Source organism: Lissotriton helveticus, chromosome 5_1 (assembly GCF_964261635.1).
Source record: "Lissotriton helveticus chromosome 5_1, aLisHel1.1, whole genome shotgun sequence".
NCBI lineage: Eukaryota > Metazoa > Chordata > Amphibia > Caudata > Salamandridae > Lissotriton > Lissotriton helveticus.
In genome coordinates this window covers 1819805633-1819825580 of record NC_136065.1, presented here as the reverse complement: position 1 = coordinate 1819825580, position 19948 = coordinate 1819805633, and the positions used below count along the sequence as shown (strand labels likewise).

At 49.7% G+C, this 19948-nt stretch overlaps 1 protein-coding gene across 5 annotated transcripts in view; it reads left to right on the top strand.

Moving 5' to 3' along the window:
• Positions 1-19948, top strand: part of GRN (granulin precursor) — a 1937406-nt gene that overhangs the window by 1438204 nt on the left and 479254 nt on the right. The gene's annotated exons all lie outside the window — the stretch shown is intronic.

Below are 19948 nucleotides of genomic sequence, written 5' to 3'. Positions count from 1 at the left end.
CACCTCTAGACTATGGTGCACCTCTTGCACTCGCGGGGGTTCACTATCAGCGTGCTGAAGTTGCACCTAATCCCTTCTCAGAAGTTCCCTTTCATCAGAGCTGTTCTGGACACAGTGCTGTTTTCGGCTTATCCTCCTGAACTGTGAGTCTAGCATATTTTGGCTATGATGCTGATATTTCAGCCTCCAACCTGGATTTTGGTGAAACTGACAAGCTCCTGGGCCTTATGGCCTCCTGAATCCTGCTAATGACACATGTCTGTTGGCATATGTTGGCTGCAACGTGGGACCCGACTTTCCAGTGGGCCCAGCATCAGGTTGATCTATCATTGTCTAGATCTCGGAGGGCACTGCAAAAGATCTACAGTGGTGGCTAACTGCGATTCAGTCAGCAGTAGACTCCTCTCCCTTTCCCAACCAGATCTGATGGTAGTGACAGGTGCGTTAATTCCTCCTGTAATTAAGTGGTCATCTAGAAGAGGTGAAGATAAGAGTACTCTGGTCTCTGGCGTAATCTGCTTTACACATCAAGCTGTTGGAGTTCTGTGCAATCGAATTGACATTGAACGCCTTTCTACTCTCCATGAAGGAAAGGCTAGTGCAGGTGTTCATGGACAACACCACCGCAATTTGGTACTGCAACATACAGTTTGACTTGGGGTCGTGAAACCTCTGTATGGAAGCCCTGTACCTCTGGATGTGGCTGAAACGTCCGAGCAGTTCCCTGGTTGTTCAACACTTGGTGGACTCTCTGAACGGCAGAGTTTACAAACTCAGCCGAAGATGCCTCACAGATCATGAATAGCGTCTCCCACTGGAGGTTTTGCGAGGTCTCTTTCAGCAGTGGGAAGAGCCTTTGTTAGATATGTTTGCCACTGCAGAGAATGCGCCATGTCAGCAATTCTGTGCTCAGCAGTTTCCAAGGTGTCTCTCACTTGTAGATTCTTTTTGTCTCAAGTGGAGGTTGGACCTCCTGTACGCCTTTCCTCCAATAACACTCTTGCCTAGAGAGTCTGGTATCCCAAGATGTTACGTATGTACATTGGTCTTCCAGTCAGGGTGCCTCTTCGGGAGGATCTCCTGTTGCAGCAGCAGGGGAAAGGTCTTCATCGGAACCTGGCACCGCTCCACCTTCATGTGTGGAGATTTAGCCGTGACCGTTGCCAGCTTTCAACCTTCCAACCGAAGTTTGTAACGTCGTTTTGGCAGCCACAGTTTGGCAGCCTGGTGTCTTTCCACCAAGACGTTATACGCCTTCCATTAAGGCAAGTTTGTGGCATGGTGTGCAGAAAAACAGGTTTACCCCCTATCTGCTCCCCTTTCCCGGGATCTTTTGCTTGTTTCTCTAGCTCAGCAGGGCTCTGCTTTTTGCACCTTCTGTCATTGCAACATTCTGTAGCTGCTGATCAGCCATCCCTAATCAAGTCTCCCATTGTACATGGGTTTTTGAAAGGTCTCCAACACTTGTCGTTCTCACCCCCCGTATCATGCCTCAGTGGGACCTATATGTAATCTCTACCTTTCTGAGTTGTGTTCCCTTCACGCTGTTCTACAGCTGCCCTATCAGACTCTTTACTGTAAAAACTGCCTTTGTATTTGAGAACATATGCCCAGAGCGTCCATAAGCTCCAGGCTTTATCATCTGCAGGAAAGTAGGATCTACTTTCATAGTTACTCCCACTTTTTGCTGGTGTTAATCTGTTTTCTGACTAGTCTGACTGGGATCTTACTGATCAGGACTCCAGTCACTGTGCTTTTTCCCTAAATTGGACTGTGGTACCTTCCCAATTGGATACTGGTGTACCCTTCTAAGTCCCTAGTATATAGTACTATGGTACCCAGGGCATAGGTATACCAGGCGTCTCATGGGCATCAGCATGTATTGTACCATCCAGAAGAGAGCACTCAATTTGTGACTAAAGGCCTGCCATTGCAGCCTGTGTTAGTTGGTATCTGAAAGAAACAGTTGGTTATAGATTCCTTAATTTAGAATTACTTCCAGCTGTCCGACTGGATCTGGAAAGTTTTTCGGCAGCAGTACCCTTGCTCGTTGGAAGGTGGCTTTGGTCAACGCCGTGTTCGTTGATGACGTCATGGTAGCTACTTAGATGCCGCCCTCGCGCGCTGACGTCAGTTCTTTCTTTTTCCACGCCAGCAAGCGCAGAGCCGGGGAGAGCGGTACCTCCAGTCACTTTTTCACTGACTTTTGTTAATATGGTTTTTTGAGTCCATCGACTCCTGGTACATTAGGGATGCCCGGCTTCAATGCTTGCAGTTCCTGTAGCCGACAGATATCGGTGATGGATCCGCGCCGCATGTGCCTCTTCTCCCTGGAGCGCGACCACAACCCTAAGTCACGCTTCGACTGCTGTACCATGAACCTAATTCTTTGTGGGAGTGGTCCCGAAGCTACTTAAAGCGCGGCAGTCTTCTCCGAGCCACTCAAGGTCCCGGTCTCGTAGGAGGTCGAGTGACCGATCGCGGAGCCACCATCATTCTTCGTCCAAGTCTTCACACTCTGGGTCAGGTACGTCGAAGCACAAGAAGAAGTCTAAGAAGCATGATCGCTCTTCAAATTCTCCCCGTCCGTCGGCCGACACGATGAGGGATGCTGGTGGTGCCCCTCCCGAGGCTCTGCCTGCGGACCCCGAAGGGTCAACTCCGGGTTCCCCCCCTCTCTTTACAGGACCTGGTGAGACCCCTGCCCAGTTTCGTCAGTTTTACGAAGCGATTCACGCCATCTTTGGGCAACCAGACTCTTCTGGCGTGCCTTCGGGCCCTGGTGACTCTCCTGGGGGCCCGGGGCCTTCGATGCCGGCGGCTCCGGACTCTGCACCGCTGGGTCCCCTTGTATCCATGCCTGGATCGGGGTCGGCGAATTTGGTACGCCTCCCCCGGCGCCGATTGCACTTCCACCACGTCCGCAGCAGGCTTCGACCCTTTCCTCCACCTCGAGGTAGACCAGGAGCAGGACCGGCGTCAACAGGTACATTTGTGGCCCTGTTCTACACTGGCTCTGAGACCATATTGGCAGCCAGAGGAGGGTGAGGAGGACTGGGAAGGGTCTGGAGACCCTTTAACAGACCAATTAGGTTACGAACTGGGGAAGCAAGTGGGCTGGATACCTCACCAGACCTTGTCATGTTGTCTCCTCCTACCATGGCTACGGAGGAGGAAGTGTTGTACGCAGTAGTGTTGCGTAGGGCAGCTGAGGCTCACAGCCTCGAGCTACCTACGGTGGCAGTCAGGTCTAACCTCCTGAGAGAGGTGCTTCAACCGGCTGCGTGCTCTTCGGAGCCCCTGCTGCCGCTTAATGAAGCCCTTACGGACATCTTTTTGGGCATGTGGTCTAGGACCAACACAGGGGCTCCTTTGGACAGGATGATTGCCCGATGCCACCACCCAACCCTGGGCGACCCCACTTTCCTCTCCCAACACCCCACCCCTGAGAGCTTGGTGGTCCAAGCCTCCACGTCCAAGGGTGCATTCCCTATGGCTCCACCTGATGGGGATTCCAAAAAGCAGGACCATCTTGGGAAGATGTTTTCTTCCTCCAGCTTGGGGCTGTGGTCGGTTACACCCTCTCCGTTTGGGACACGGTTGCGCAAGTGCTTCCTCAGTGCCCGAAAGAGGGTCCAAACTCTCTCTGGCAGTTGCTGAAGGGAGAGACGCAGCGAAGTTTACCATCCGCTGTGGGCTGGATACCGTAGACTCACTAGGAAGGACGATTTCCACGTCGGTAGCCCTTCGACGCTACGCTTGGTTGAGGTGAACTGATTTTTCAGGGGATGTCCAATCCACCCTTATAGACATGCCCTTTGACTGTCGTCTATTCGGTGACAAAGCAGACAACGCGCTAGAGCTCTTTGAGGACTCAGGCTATGGCCAGGTCCTTGGACCTCTACTTAACCAGCCCAGCGCAGTCTGCTTTTCGCCCCTTTCGTGGCTACGGCAGGGGTGCCCCGCCACGTCCCGCCTAGAGCCACAGGCCAGCGCAAGCTGTTCAGCCCCTGTGCAGCCGGGGATGTGGCAACCACTGCCGTGGTTCTGGGGACCAGCAAGCCGGCAAGTCTACCACAGCACCCTCTGCAGGGGCCTCCAAACCCTCCTAGTCCGACCTTCCAGGGCCACCAATCTCCAGTGGGTGGCAGGATTCACCATCACTTCCCCCACTGGCACTGGTGCACCATCACATCGGACAGGTGGGTTTTGCAAATAGTCCGAACGGGCTACTCCCTCCCCTTCAAGACTACCCCTCCAGCCATGCCACCTCAGTACCATCGCAAGTCAGAGGATCATCTCCAACAGGAAGTTTCGGCACTCTTGGCCAAGGGAGCCATTGAGCGTGTTCCTGTCCCAGAAGTAGGTTGTGGTTGCTATTCCCACTACTTTCTGGTGCCCAAAAAGGGAAAAGGCCTGCGTCCTACCATGGAACTCAGGAATGGCAACCGCTTCCTCCGGAAGGAGAAGTTAAAAATGTTGACACTCGCTCAGGTCCTGACTGCCCTCGACCCTGGAGACTGGTTGGTAGCATTGGGCATGCAGGACGCTTATTTTCACATCCCCGTCCTGCTGACCCACCGGCGTTACCGACGGTTCATGGTAGGCCGCGAGCACTTTCAGTTTACTGTGCCCCCCTTTGGCCTTACCAGCGCCCCTCGGGTTTTCACAAAAGTGATGGCTGTGGTCGCAGCTCATCTGCACAGAACAGGGGTTCCAGTATTCCCCTATCTCAACGACTGGCTGTTGAAGGCGGGCTTGCCCCAGGCTGTCTTCTCCCACCTCCAGAATACAGCCGACCTCCTGCATTCACTGAGGTTCTTCATCAATGTGCCAAAGTCAATCCTGACTCCCTCTCAGAAGATCCTCTTCATCGGAGCGGTTCTGGACACAACACAGTTTCGAGTCTATCCTCCGAACAGAGTCCGGTATATTCGGGCTATGATTCTGATCTTTCAGCCTCCATCCCAGGTTTCAGTCATGATGACCCTCCGGCTACTGGGCCTGATGGCCTCCTGGTGGACAATCCCAGATGGCATATGTTGGCTCTGCAGTGGGACCTTAAGCTCCAGCGGGTACATCAGGGGAACCTGTCAAATTGCGTCCAGATCTCGGAGGGCACTGCACAACAGTTGCAGTGGTGGCTAACGAACCAGGATTGGGTCGACCGCAGATCCCTCTCCCTTCCCCAACCAGAATTCACAGTGGTGACTGATGCATCACTTCTGCGATGGGGTGGCCACATGGGGGAGGTGGAGATCAGAGGCCTCTGGTCTCCGGCGGAGTACGGGCTCCACATCAATCTTAGGGAGCTTCGGGCGATTCGTCTTGCACTCAAGGCATTCCTTCCCTCTGTCTGGGGAAGAGTAGTGCAGGTGTTAATGGACAAAACCACCGCCATGTGGTACTGCAACAAACAAGGTGGGGTGGGGTCGTGGGCTGTGTCAGGAGGCCCTCTGACTCTGGGCATGGTTGGAACATCAGGACATATCCCTTGTGGTTCAACACCTGGCAGGTTCCCTGAAAGCCAGGGCGTACAAACTCAGCTGCTGGTGCATGTTAGATCTCGAATAGCGTCTTCACTCAGAGGTGGTGCAAGGTCTCTTTCAAGAGTGGGGAGAGCCTTGGTTAGATGTATTTGCCACCGAAGAGAATGCGCAATGTCAGCAATTCTGTGCATTGGAATTTCTAAGGCAGCACTCGCTAGGCGCCGTTTTTTGTTGCGAGTAGAGTTGCGTCTTCCAAAAGCTTTTACGCCTATACCACTTTTGCCCAGAGTGCTGAAGAAGAACAAGGGCGACAGGGCCCAAGTCATTCTTGTGGCTCTGGATTGGGCATGAAGATTCTAGTATCCTGATCTGCTACACATGGCCATCGATCCTCCGATCAGACTGCCTCTTCAGGAGGATCTTCTGTCACAGCAGCAGGGCCGGTCCTTCACCCAAACCGGTCCAGCCTCCTAGCATGGAGATTGAGCAGCAGCAGTTGACATCGTTTGACCTGCCTCCCGAAGTCTGTGATGTTATCTTGGCAGCCAGATGTCCCTCCACTAAGACGGTATACGCCTGCAGATGGAATAAATCTGTGGCATGGTTCCCAGCAAAGGCTGTGGATCCCCTTTCCGCCCCTCTTTCTGAGGTTTTCTTGTTCCTCCTTTCTTTGGCCGAGCAGGGCTCTGCTCTGAACACTTTAAAGGGCTAACTCTTGGCCATTTCAGCCTTCCTTAGGCTTCCTGATCAGCCTTCTCTTTTCAAGTCCCTTGTTGTAAATAGTTTCCTTTAAGGGCATTCCTCCTGTTCCCTTGGTAATGCCCCAGTGGGACTTGAACTTGGTTCTTAAATATCTTATGTGCGCTCCCTTTGAGCTTCTACATAACTCTCAGGCTTCTAACTTTAAAAACTACCTTTCTGGTGGTCATCACATCTGCGCGCAGGGTGAGTGAGCTACAAGCTCTTACTTCCAAGCCTCCCTTTCTGGCTGTTCATCCGGACAAGGTTGTCCTCAGAACTAGACCTTCCTTTCTTCCCAAGTTGGTTACTTCTTTCCACATTGGCCAGGGGAACCTGTCAAATTACGTCCAGATATCGGAGGGCACTGCACAACAGTTGCAGTGGTGGCTAATGAACCAGGATTGGGTCGACAGCAGATCACTCTCCCTTCCCAAACAATAATTCACAGTGGTGACCAATGCATCACTGCGATGGGGCGGCCACATGGGGGAGGCGGAGATCAGAGGTCTCTGCTCTCCGGCGGTGTCTGGGCTCCACATCAATCTTCTGGAGCTTTGGGCGATTCGTCTTGCACTCCTGAACCATCTCCAGGTGGGTTGTTCTGTGCATCAAAGCCTGCTATTCTTTGGCAAAGAAGGAGCCTCCAGTGGGACTGAGTGCCCATTCCAACAGTGCAACGGCAGCTACCACTGCTTTTGGACAGGTAGTCCCCCTAAATTACATCTGTCTGGCAGCTAAATGGGCATCGCTGCACACGTTCACCAAACACTACTGCCTGGACAGCCACGTCCGGAGAGAGTGCTTCTTTGGCCGTTCTGAACTTGTGTGAACTTAGTTCGCAGATCCACCTATGGAGTTGGTTTTGCTGGGATATCTATTCTAGGGTAAGGAATCTAGAACTGTATCTTTCAGATGAACAAGTTACTTACCTTCTGTAACAAAATATCTGTAAGAAACATAGGTTAGTTATTGATCACTTACCGCCACAACCATCCTCCCCATTCTGCAAACTGACTTCTAGGGTTAAGGACTTCCTTTTAGGGCCATGGTTTTGTGCACCGGTGGTCAGTGTCTTGCATGGCTCTCTGCTTCTGGCGTGGAAAGTTGTGTACAGAACTGATGTCAGCGCTCAACGGTGGCGGCTAAGTAGCTACCGCGACGTCATCCCAGCGGCACGATGCCATCGACGAATGCGGAGTCAACCGATGCCACCTTCCGACATGCAGGGGTACTTCTGACGAAAACCTTTCCGGATCCAGTCTGATGCCTGGGCGTAATTCTAAGGTAAGGAATCTGTAACTAACCTATGTTTCTTACAGATGTATAGTTACCGAAGGCAAGTAACTTGTTCGTTAGCACCACCTACAACAGATATAAGTTCCTTATATCTGAGGTCACTGCACTTAAAACTTATGTCACCCCTAAGGTAGGACTCTTAATTCTGTAGGCAGGCTGCTAGGTTATAAGTGTGAGGGTGTTCTGCATTAGCAGGTCACCCACTATAAACCCTGGAGTTGATTCTCCTGTTTTTTTAAGTGCGGTCAGCGATTTTGATATAATATAGTGGCCATGCGCCATTCCGTGATGGCTAACTATATATTACTGTGCTGAACCTGGGCATGTTTGGTATCATACATGTTGGAATCATACCCCAACACAGTTAATGGCGTTGGAGGTAAGATTCCATGTACCAGTGCTCCCAGTACCAGCCTTCCATGGCCTGCCAGTAAGCTAGTGCGGCTGCTGACCCCAGACACGATTCTGCCCTCCTGCTGCTGAGCGGAGCTCAAGCAGGGGAAGGTAGAACAATAGGTTTCCTGTCAGACCGGACAGCGCTTCTCCGTGCCACCAGACTGTTTTGAAAAGCCTATTTGATGCCCTCCTTGCAACCCCAGTATTACCTTAATTTCTCCAGTATTGGGGTGTCTTTCATAGATTCACATGCCTGAATCATTCCCCGTCGTCGGAATGGGAGTCCCACGGTACATAAAAAAGCAATAATATGCCTATAGAAAAACCAAAGCCTTGGTAATAACAAACCAGGAAGTAAAGTAGCCCTAAGCTACAGTGTACAGAACTTCCACACATGACTATCCTAGTCATTTTGTTAGTCCAAACTGCAGCCAATCAGGCGACAGCACCCACCAGAATGTTCTCCTCAGAGGCTCAGGCTCTCAGATTTTCTACCACACGTCGTGTGAAGAGAGTCTCCCTGAGCTCTGCTCTCTTCTTACTTTGGTTGGTTTTTACCTTCTAAAGATGTCTACTTCTAAATCCCTTTTCAGGGCTTGTGATTCCTGTGGAAAGCTAAGGCTGTTTAAGGAGGATCCTCACAAAAAATGCATATATTATCTGTATCCAGATCATGAGGTGAAAGAGTGTAAAATTTGCAGAACCTTTCCTCAGAAAACCCTCAGGGACAGAGAGGGTCGTCTTCTCCTGTGGCTCCAGAGAATAAAGGACCAGGATAACCCCGTTTCTGAGGTAGGGAGCATAGCTTCGGGGTCTCCTATATCTTCTAGAAAGAGGAAAGCTGAGGTTGAGTTAGCTTCTCCTGGGGCAAAGGTGTTGAAGAAAGCCCAATCCTCTCAGGATTCTGGCGTGCCTTCTACTTCAAAAAAGGTTTCTCCACCTGTTAAATCTGGTCCTGATACGCCCTCAAGGAAACCTGGAGAATCTACATCTTCCAAAGCAGCTTCTCATAAAATTTTACCTCAGACTACACCTTTGACGACTTCAGCGTCAAAGACCGCTTCACCGTCGCCATCTCTTCATGTTGTCACCTCCTCAACATCGACGGTGACTTTCTCCTCACCAAAACCAGCTATGGTAATGTCTACAGCCGCCTCCACCGTCTACGTTGGTTCACGTCCAAGTTTGACCCATCTCGTCGACGAAGATTGTACCATCAATTGTTGACGCCCCGCCATCGACTTGGATCATGAAGGTACCGTCGACGAGTACTCAGTTGTCGACACAAGCGTCGACTAATATCTTGCCATCGAGGAAGATAGTCCTACCATCGACGGCATCCTCGTCGACGAAGATTACTTTACCGTCGACGACATCCTTGTCGAGGACGTTACTGACGACGAAGAAGATACGTCCGTCGACGACATCCTCGTCGGCGAAAAAGACGCTCCCGTCGACGAAGACACCCACGTCGACGACATCGTCGACGATAATATTACCGTCGACGGGCATACCATCGACAAAGGTTCTTGATCCACAGTTGGATACAGGTTTTTTACCGTCGACGGCGGCACCGTCGACGCCCCCACTGTCAACCTGTACGGATATGCAAGTATGGTCAGCCAAGCCATCCGCAATACCGCTGCCTTCGCCGTCTACAACAGCTTCACTTTTAGAAAGGCGTGGTTCATCTTTAACAACTCTATCTCCATTAAAATTGCCAGAAAGGTTGCTAGATTCTGAGGAAGAGGAATCCTATGAGGATGACACTTTCCGTGCAGCCAGAAGCCCATCTGAGCTGCTTATAAAACTCCAGGATGAGGAGCATGAAGAGGAAGAACAATTTCTTGAGCCTTCTGGTCAGGCTCCTGTGTCTGCGCCTACCACGCAAATGCCACTGAACCTCTTGAATAATCTTCAATATATGTTAAGCGATTATTATCGCCAATTTCCTCCATCAGAATCTGGTGATTCTCACTTCTCTACACCTGTGCCAAGACCATCTAAGACGACACTAAGACCTCCAAGACCAGCTTCTCTGGTGCCAACTACAGAGAGACAACCTGCAATACCTCCTTCGCCAGTGCCATCTCATCATACATAGGGTGATAATACTTCGGAGGTGGAACGAAAAGAAGGCGAAGTGGACGACAAGTCAGTATCGTCGGAGTGGGATGAGTATCATCACAAACTCCTTCTCCAGCTGGCCCACCGACAGTGGATTCTCTGCCGGTAGACATTGCGACCTTCCACCAAATCATGGAAAGGGCAACAAAAAGGTTCCTCATCACAATGGAGGCTAAACAGGATGAGTGCTTCCTATGATTTTAAAGATTTACTGCAAAGACAAGTCAAGACCATCCCAATAATTGATTTTATCTTGAAGGAGGGTCTAAAAATAATGGCTACGCCAAACTCTCTTCCTGCAGTTCTACCTCGGGTAGATAAGAAATGTAAGGTGCCTAACAAGTCACCGGCATGCCTTATTGGCCAGGCTAAAACGGACTCATTGGTTACCCAGGCGGCTCAGAGAAGAGCTAAGAATCCAGCTACGCAGGTCACTGCTCCCCCGGATAGAGAGGGAAGACGCTTCGACTCAATAGGAAAGAAAGTCTCAACTATTGCGGCAACTACTGTCCGTGCCGCGAACTCCCTTGCAATACTTGGGAGATAGGACAGGCAGATGTGGTCGGACATATCGCCTTACATTGAAAAGCTTTCAGAGCCTGATAGAGCTGAAGCCAGAAAGATTTTACAAGAGGGAGAATGTGTTTCATCTGAAATTATTGATGCAGCAGTAGACGTGGCAGCCACAGATTTCAGACAGCTGGCGGGTGCAGCTGTTCTGAGGAGACATGGATGGCTAAAATCTACATCCTTTCGCCTGGAGGTCCAGTCTAAGTTCATGGACATGGCCTATGATGGAGAGTTCCTTTTTGGGCAACATGTGGATGAGGCTTTACAAGCCATAAAGAAAGACACTGAGACTGCACGATCGCTGGGATCGCTTCAATTTCGTAAGTCTTCCTTTCGTGGAGCAAGAGGAAGAGGCAATTTCTCTAACAGAGGAGGTTATTCACAACAGCGTTCCTACAACAACTCACAAGGTAACCAAAGATACCAACCATACCGACAACAAACATATGGTCAAAGGAGAGGCAATTACTCCCAGTCAAGAGGAAAAACCTCTTATCGAGGAAGAGACAACAACAAGAGCAAGTGAGAAATACATCCTGCCACCACTTCTACCCAACCTGAAGCAAATTGGAGGAAGAATATCCCTATACTTCTCAAATTGGTCCAACATTACTACGGACAGATGGGTCCTGGACGTGGTATCCAGGGGTCACATTCTAGAATTCGTCAAAACCCTTCCAAATTCTCCCCCAAGAGGTCCACCACCAGCTCATCTCAAGGAGCCGTAATCCCAAATACATTCCATGATTCGGAAAGGAGCAATCGAAAGGGTACCTCAACATCAGAGAGGGAAAGGATTTTATTCAAGATTTTTCCTGATTCGCAAGAAGTCTGGGGAATGGCGCCCCATCCTCAACCTGCGTGCCCTCAACAAATATCTCAGAAAATTATCCTTCCGGATGTTAACACTTCAAGAAATCCTCCAATTTCTTTCAGAAGGGGATCACATGGCAACACTCGACCTTCAGGACACATACTTCCATGTGCCCATTTTTCCCAGACACCGGAAGTTCTTACGGTTCAGAGTGGCTGGCAGGGATTTCCAGTTCGAAGTTCTCCCCTTTGGACTACGTTCAGCCCCCAGAGTTTCTACAAAGATGTTAGCTCCTGTGGCGGCCCACCTGCGATTGGAAGGAATTCAAATGTATCCATATTTGGACGACTGCCTTATCAAGGCCAGTTCTTTCGTCACAGCAAGAACTCACGTTCAAAGATGTCTGTCACTACTTCAGAGCCTGGGTTTCTCAGTGAATTTCGAGAAGTCTCATCTGACTCCATCCCAAAAAGTCTTTCTTGGGAGCGACGCTAGACACGTAGCTCGCCCAAGTTTTCATTTCAAGAGAAAGGCAGTTAAAGATTCACAAGATAGCTTCTACATTACCAACAAGAAAGTGAGTTTCTGTTCGCAAGTCTTTCCTAGGGATGATCTCGTCCTGTATTCCTCTCATCCCCAACTGTCGCCTAAGGATGAGGCCTTTGCAAGAGGAACTCTGTCTTCAGTGGGTACAGGTAGTAGGCTCATTCGAAGAAGTTATCAACATAACCCCTCGGATGAGGAACTCCATTCAAATCAGGGAATGGCAATCAGTGGCAAATGGAGCATACAGCAGAAAAAGTGGCACATAAACCTCCTAGAGTTACGAGCCATTTTTCTCACCCTGAAATCCTTTCAAGCAATTTTAGAGGGTTCCACGGTTCTAATTCGAACAGACAACACAACCAGCATGCATTACCTGAACAAACAGGGAGGCTCAAGGTTGGCCCGATTATCCCATCAAGCACAAGAGATTTGGAATTGGTCCCTGGATCACAACATCAATCTGTCGGCGGTCCATGTCCCAGGGGTTGCCAATGTGCTAGCGGACTCCCTCAGCAGGTCTACTTTCGTTGCAATCACGAATGGGAGTTACATCAGCCTACCCTGGATCAAATATTTAAAGAGTGGGGTCACCCCGACCTGGATTTGTTTGCGACAAGTCCGAACCGGAAATGCCCACACTTTGCAAGCTGGATTCCCCACAGGAACTCATGCGGGGATGCCCTTTCGATGAACTGGTGTCGGATATTTGCATACGCTTTTCCGCCGATTCCTTTAATTCCCAAGGTCATCAGGAAGATGAGGAGACAACCATGTCGTCTAATCCCGATTGCTCCAAGGTGGCCCCGACAATATTGATTCACCAAGCTTCTCCTCCTCTCGGAGTGCAGGCCAATACAGCTGCCTCGAATACCGAATCTCCTGACAATTCAAGAGGGCCAAGTATACCATCCGTACCCAGTTTCTTTGAAATTATCAGCTTGGCTCCTCAACACAATGAATTCGCCCACTTAGACATTCCTCAAGATTGTCAAGAAGTTCTCGCTAATGCTAGGGCGCCATCAACGATTAAGACCTACAAACTCAAATGGAAGCGTTTGTGCCTGGTGTCAAGCTGTTGATCTGCATCCCATTCATGCTAGACCAGAACAAATCTTGCCTTTCTTTCTGCATTTGGCTAGAACGGGTTTGGCACATTCTACCCTTAAAGTATTTCTCTCAGCCATTTCCAGATTTCGTCAGGACGGATCAAACTCTGTTTTCTTCAAGAATAATCCAACAATTCTTTAAAGGTCTTTTTCGTATGTTCCCTCCAATTCAACGATCACCTCCATCTTGGCATTTGAATGTGGTGCTAGCCAACTCATGCGTCACCCCTTTGAACCGATCCAAAAGATTGACCTCAAGTTTCTTACTTGGAAGGTCTCTTTGCTATTGGCTTTAACATCAGCTAGAAGGGTCAGTGACATTCAGGCATTCAGGCATTAATTGATCCTTTTTCTTCTCAGCTCTGACCTGTTGTGTTGTGGTATCTGATCAGGCGCCAGGACGCCCCTTCGCTGGGGCAGCTGCGCGCCTAATAAAAGTTATTAACATAACATAACATAACATAACTTCAAAACCGCCTTTCTTGCAATTTACCTCAGATTTGGTGGTGCTACGTACCAATCCTAGGTACTTGCCCAAGGTTCCATCGGATTTTCACCTAAATGAGCCGGTGATCCTCAAGACATTTTTTCCAAATCCACAATCACCGGCTGAAAGAGCTTTACACTCTTTAGACATCAGAAGATGTCTCAGGTTCTACCTTCAAAGAACTGCAACTGTTCGCAAGACAGACCAACTGTTTGTGGCCTATGGAAGACTGCGCCAAGGATGCGCGGTATCCCCTTCCACCGCTTTATTCGCTGGTGTGCCTCTTCTTCAGATCTGCAGGGCGGCAACTTGGTCCAGCAGGCACACTTTTACAAGACACTACTGTCTGGACTCAGCAAGTGATGCAGATGCTTCGGTGGGAAGAGCAGTTCTTCGCAATCTTTTCAGATAAGGTAAGCCTCTGTTCTCCCTCCTCCTCTATGCTCTTGTTTAGACGCTTCTAACATGCTATTGGTTATTGCCTTGCATGCATATCTGCTGTATACTGTAAGCGTCTTACGAGCATGTTTTTCTTGTACTGCTATCTACTCTGATTCAGGCCTGTGAATCTATGAAAGACACCCCAATACTGGAGAAGAACAATAGTTACTTACCTGTAATCTGTGGTTCTCCAATATTGGTGTCTTTCATAGATTCACATGCACCCGCCCACCTCCCCTCAGAGGCTCCCTCAGGCAATTACTTGGTTCCACTCCTGTGCGAGAAAATCTGAGAGCCTGAGCCTCTGAGGAGAACATTCTGGTGGGTGCTGTCTCCTGATTGGCTGCAGTTTGGACTAACAAAATGACTAGGATAGTCATGTGTGTGGAAGTTGGGTACACTGTAGCTTAGGGCTACTTTACTTCCTGGTTTGTTATTACCAAGGTTTTGGTTTTTCTATAGGCATATTATTGCTTTTTTATGTACCATGGGACTCCCACTCCGACGACGGGTAATGATTCAGGCATGTGAATCTATGAAAGACGTTGTAGAGTCTCGTGGAGTTCTACTGTTGGGCATTCATTTTGTTGGATGTAAAACTGCGACAGTGGTTCCAGTACTGAATCAATCCCGGAAACAATTGGGCGCCCGGGAACTGGTGTGACCTCCTTATGGATCTTGGGCAAGATGTAAAAGTAAGGTACCCTTGAGTCAGTTTTGACATGGAATTCTGCCTCCTTTTTGCTTATCCACCCTTGGTTAGCGGCTGATTAAATTAGAACCTTAATGGTGGTTTTTTAACCGTAAACAAATTTGCCCACAGGAGCATGCCCACACTTTTGCTCACTAAGGATCTGCACGCACAATGAATCACACTTGGTGTTAATCACATGCTAGTAACCCTTCCTAGCACCACATTAGGATTGTACTTGACCTCTAATTTGTTTTTACAGTGTACCTGTTGTAACCTCGCTCGTTTGTCCCATTCCAGGTAGAAGCAGCCCAACACAGGTATCAAGCAGGAAACACTATTTTTTCTGCACACCTTCACTTTGATATTAGCTTAATTTGATATAACTCTCTTTGACGTAGACAGTTGACGAGAATAGTTAGTTCCAATTGTAGCTCCTGAAGAATCGCTAGCTACTTGCACCACAGCGAGAAACATGTCGACCAACTACAAGACACACTAATTTGTGACTCGCAACCTGGAAACAGAATATCCCAGCGAGTACTAGTTATTTTCATTTTAACTAGAGCAGGGGATCCCCAGAATAAAGTCATTCCCGGTACCCCCAGCTTTATTTTAAATCACTTACAAACGTCTACGCATTCCTGGCCCCCCACCTGCACTTCATCTACATGGCAGTTGGATAAAAGATCTCCGCCAAAGAGCCCCTCTTTGAGGTGTTGCCCGTTGGGTATTGCACCGCCGACCCAATGAGGAGCAAAGCCCAAATGATGAAGCATGACACCTGAAAGGGTGTGTGAGGGCATTATATCCAACAAAATGGATGCCCAACAATAGAACTCCACGAGACTCTACAACATCCAACAAGTTCTAGGGACTTTGTACAATCCACGTAATGGTAGGAACTACACAGCCCTTTTGTGATTACTCTACGGACGAGGGCATCTGCTGTGTTTGGACCGATCAGTCACTAGGAGTGAAAATCGCCCTCTACCAAAATTAAACTCCCCCTCTTTGTTTAATAATCTATGAAAGACACCAATACTGGAGAACCACAGATTACAGCTAAGTAACTATTCTTAACTGTGGAGTTTTTAAAAACCAAGATTGTTGTACAATGCGATGTAATTTTAATATGTCACCCACACACCTTCACTTCACGCACTTTTAATGCTTCATTGAGCACAAAATACCACAAAGAATGTATATGATTAACAAATTTATGGTGATAATACATTTGTTGTCATAATCACCCCAAATCTTGTGTCCGTGCTATTGAAGTAACACAGTCCTCCCAGGACCCCCTATGAAAGTGTCTAAGCGGAGTCATTTGTTTTCTTTAAACAACTCCGTTCAGCGGAAGAGCCAGGTCTTAAGGTTCTTCCTGAAGGTGTTCAGGGAGGGGGCATGTCTGCTGGTAGCTCGTTCAAGGTTTTGGCTGCGATGTGAGAGAACGATCTCCCGCCTGATCTGGCTCTTTGGATGCACGGGGTTTCAGCCAGTGCGAGGTTGGATGATCGTAGGTTTGTTTTGGGTACGTGGAAGGTTATTCTGTCGTTGAGATTTGGGTCCGTTGTTGTGCCGGCATTTGCAGGCGTGAGTGAGGATTTTGAAGGTGACTCTTCTCAACGGGGAGCCAGTGAAGTCGCCGCAGGTGTTGGCTGATGTGTGCGTGCGGGGGGTGCTGAGGACGTGTCTGGCCGCAGGGTTCTGTATTGTTTGCAATTTGTGGAGTAGGAACTTAATGATGCTGGTGTAGAGTGTGTTGCCATAGTCTAGTTTGCTGGTGATGAGTGCGTGGGCGACTGTTTTTCTCGATTGAGGGGGGATCCATTTGAAGGTCTTTCGGAGGATGTGCAGGATGTTGAAGAAGCTGGAGGTGACGGCGTTGACCTGTCGGTTCATGGTGAGTGATGAATTGAGTATGATTCTGAGGTTCTTGGCATGGTCTGAGGGGGGTAGGTGGGCTTCTGAGGGCAGTGGACCACCAGGTGATGTCCCATGCTGAAGGGGTGGTTCCAAGGACGAGTACTTCTCTTATCGGCATTGAGTTTTAGGCAGCTGTTGGTCATCCAGACTGCCACATTTTGCATTCCTCTGTGGAAGTTGTTTTGCGGTGGTAGGGACTTTGGTGAGGGAGAGGATGAGCTGGGTGGTGTTGGCGTAGGATACGATGTTGAGGCAGTGTTGTCGGACGATGTCTGCGAGGGGGGCCATGTAGATGTTAAAGAGAGTAAGACTCCGAGATGACCCCTGTAGGACTCCGCAGGTGATGTCCATGGGGGCAGAGAGGAAGGGCGGTAGTCTGATCCTTTGGTTTCTTCCGGTAAGGAACAAGCAGATCCAGTCTAGGGCAGTTCCTTGTATGCCGTTGTTGTGTAGTCTGGTGATTAGTGTGCAGTGAGAGACCGTGTCGAAGGCTGCAGACAGGTCGTTGAGAATGAGAGGCGCAGAGTCTCCCTGGTCCAGGAGGGTGTGTATGTCGTCATTGGCGCCGAGTAGGGCGGTCTTGGTGCTGTAGTTGGCTCTGAATCCGGATTGGGACGGGGTCGAGGACGGCGTGCTCTTCGATAAATCTTGTCAGTTCCCTATTGACTGTTTTCTCTGCCACTTTGGCTGCGAAGGGGAGAAGCGAGATAGGACGGTAGTTTTTGAAGTCTGTGGGATCGGCCGTGGGCTTCTTGAGCAAGAGCTTGACTTCAGCGAGCTTCCAGTTGTCTGGGAAGGTGCCTGTTTTCAAGGTGGTGTTGCAGTTTGGGCGCGATGGTGACTGCGACTCGTGGTAGATATGTGGGGCTACGGGTCGGTGGGTGCGCCTGAGGGGATGCCTTTCATGGCTGGGGCGGTGTCCATGGTTGTGATTGGTGTCCAGTTGGAGATGGTGGGCTGGCTGGTGTCTTGGGGAGTCAGGGGATGGCTGAGGTGTCTTGTGGGCGGTCGGTAAAGTTGTCGTAGAGTGTTCTGATCTTGAGGTGGAAGTGCGTTTCGAGATGTTTGTGGCTTCGCTGCGTGGGTTGGTGAAATCATGGATGATGTTGAAGAGGTCCTTGGAGTTGGTGAGGATTTTGTTGTGGATATAGTTTCTTTTGATTTGATTAGGTTGTGGTAGTCCGGCATGGCATTCTTGTAGGTGGAGTAGCTGTCGGTTGTCTTGGTATTCCTCTAGATGTTTTCCAGGCATCTGCATGTGCGCCTGGCTTCGTGGAGGTCGGTGGTGAACCAGGCGGCTTTTCTGGAGCATTGTTTGCTGGGGTTGCGTAGCGGGGCAAGCTAATCTGCGCAGTTGGAGATCCATTTTTAAAAAAATGTAGTTTGTTGGGTTTTGTACAAAACAAACAGACACCCTTACATATAAGGGCTTCCATCGCATCCGCAAAGTAGCAATCCGAAACCCCCTCTACAATTTTACTGTACATGGTATGCCGATACATTATTCAGTCATAAAACAATACCCCAAATGCAGCAGACCCCCCAGTGCCATTTCTCTTTTCCTGGTACTGGTAAAACAATAACTTCCTTCCCTAACTTCCCACCTCCGACGCAGGGGACCATGTCCATTCTCTTTTAATGTGTGTGCTCAGGAGTGGCTATGTATTGATCTGTACGATGCACCTGTCATACTTCGGGGCTAACCTCCCATTGGTGAACTGCTCATCTCAGCCATCGTGTGCCTCGTGTTCCCGTAGTGCCTGCACTAGTGTTTCCCACGCCGCTGCAGCTTCTAGTGCTTTATCATCGGGTCGCCGGCGCGCCAACTGGAACCTCTGTGTACTAGTGGCCACTTCAAAAACTCATCCTTCCATCTTTTATCGGGACCCACTCTTGCCTTCCAGTGTTTTGTAATTTCACGTTCTGCCAATATAAGTCCCATATCTATAAATTTACTAGTGATCTTGTTCTTGAATGTGTGGGGGAACCAGTGCAGTATACTAGTAGCCATATCAAACTCTAGCTGCCTCTCTGTTATCTCGTTCAGGGTATCACCCACCTCTTTCCAATAGTGTCCCATCATTGGGCAGGACCATAGCATATGGTCTAATTCTACTCCAGTTCTCGTGCATCTGGGACAAGCTGCCGCATCTACCTTAAAATATCTACGGATTTCCCAGGTGTCAAGTATGCTCTGTGGAGTATGAAGAAGTGCACAAGTTCAAATCTTGCGTTCCTCGTGCTCTTCCGGGCACGTCGTATTATCTGTGCCCAGGATGTTTCCGGGATATCTTTGCCTAAGTCAGTTTCCCACTTTCCTTTCAATACGTCTAGAGGCTCCAGGCCTTCATTGAGCATTCTAGAATACAGGCACTTAACTGCCTTAAAGGTTCCTGCCGCCATCATGGTGTACTGGCAGGCCATCGACGTCTTGGGTTCCACCAGCCCTTCTTTCCAGCGCGCCTGTATTGCTCTAGTTAACGCTGCATGTAACAAGTAATCACCTCTTGGCAAGTCGAATCTCTCTTGGAGAGTTTGGTAGGGCAGCATAGCACCATCTTCATACAGACCCACCACCACCCGCAACAGGTTCCCCGCAGAAGCTGGAGCAAGATCACCGCCGACCAGCTCACCACCTCTCTCAGCCAGAACCCCCCTGCCAACACGACGGACCCCAACGAAGCAGCCCGCAACCTCACACAGTGGCTGACCAACTGCACCGACGACCTCGCACCACTGAAGAACCCTCCCAGCAGACCCGGCAGAAAGAAAGCCTCGTGGTTCACCAACGACCTCAAAAACTCCAAGAAAACTGCCGCACCCTCGAGAAAGCGTGGTGCCACGACCAGACTACAGAAAACATGACAGCCCTCAAGACCGCCACCCGCAAACACCACCAGCTGATCCGCACCACCAAAAGGACAACATTCAGAGAACGACTAGACAACAACACTCATAACAGCAAAGAACTCTTCAGCATCGTTAAAACAGCTCTCCAACCCCAGCGCCTGCAATAACATCACACCCTCGCAAGACCTCTGCGATTCACTCGCCTTGTTCTTCCACCGCAAGATCGCCGACATACACAACAGCTTCGGCGCACAGACCACGCACCCAACCACCGAACCAACACCCCCACCACCACCCTCTGCACCTGGACCCTGGTCCGCACCGAAGACACCACCCGCATGATGAACACCATCCACTCCGGCTCCCCTACCTACCCCTGTCCACACCACATCTTTAACAAAGCTGACTCCATCATCGCACCACAACTCCGTGACATCATTAACAGCTACTTCGCATCCGCCACCT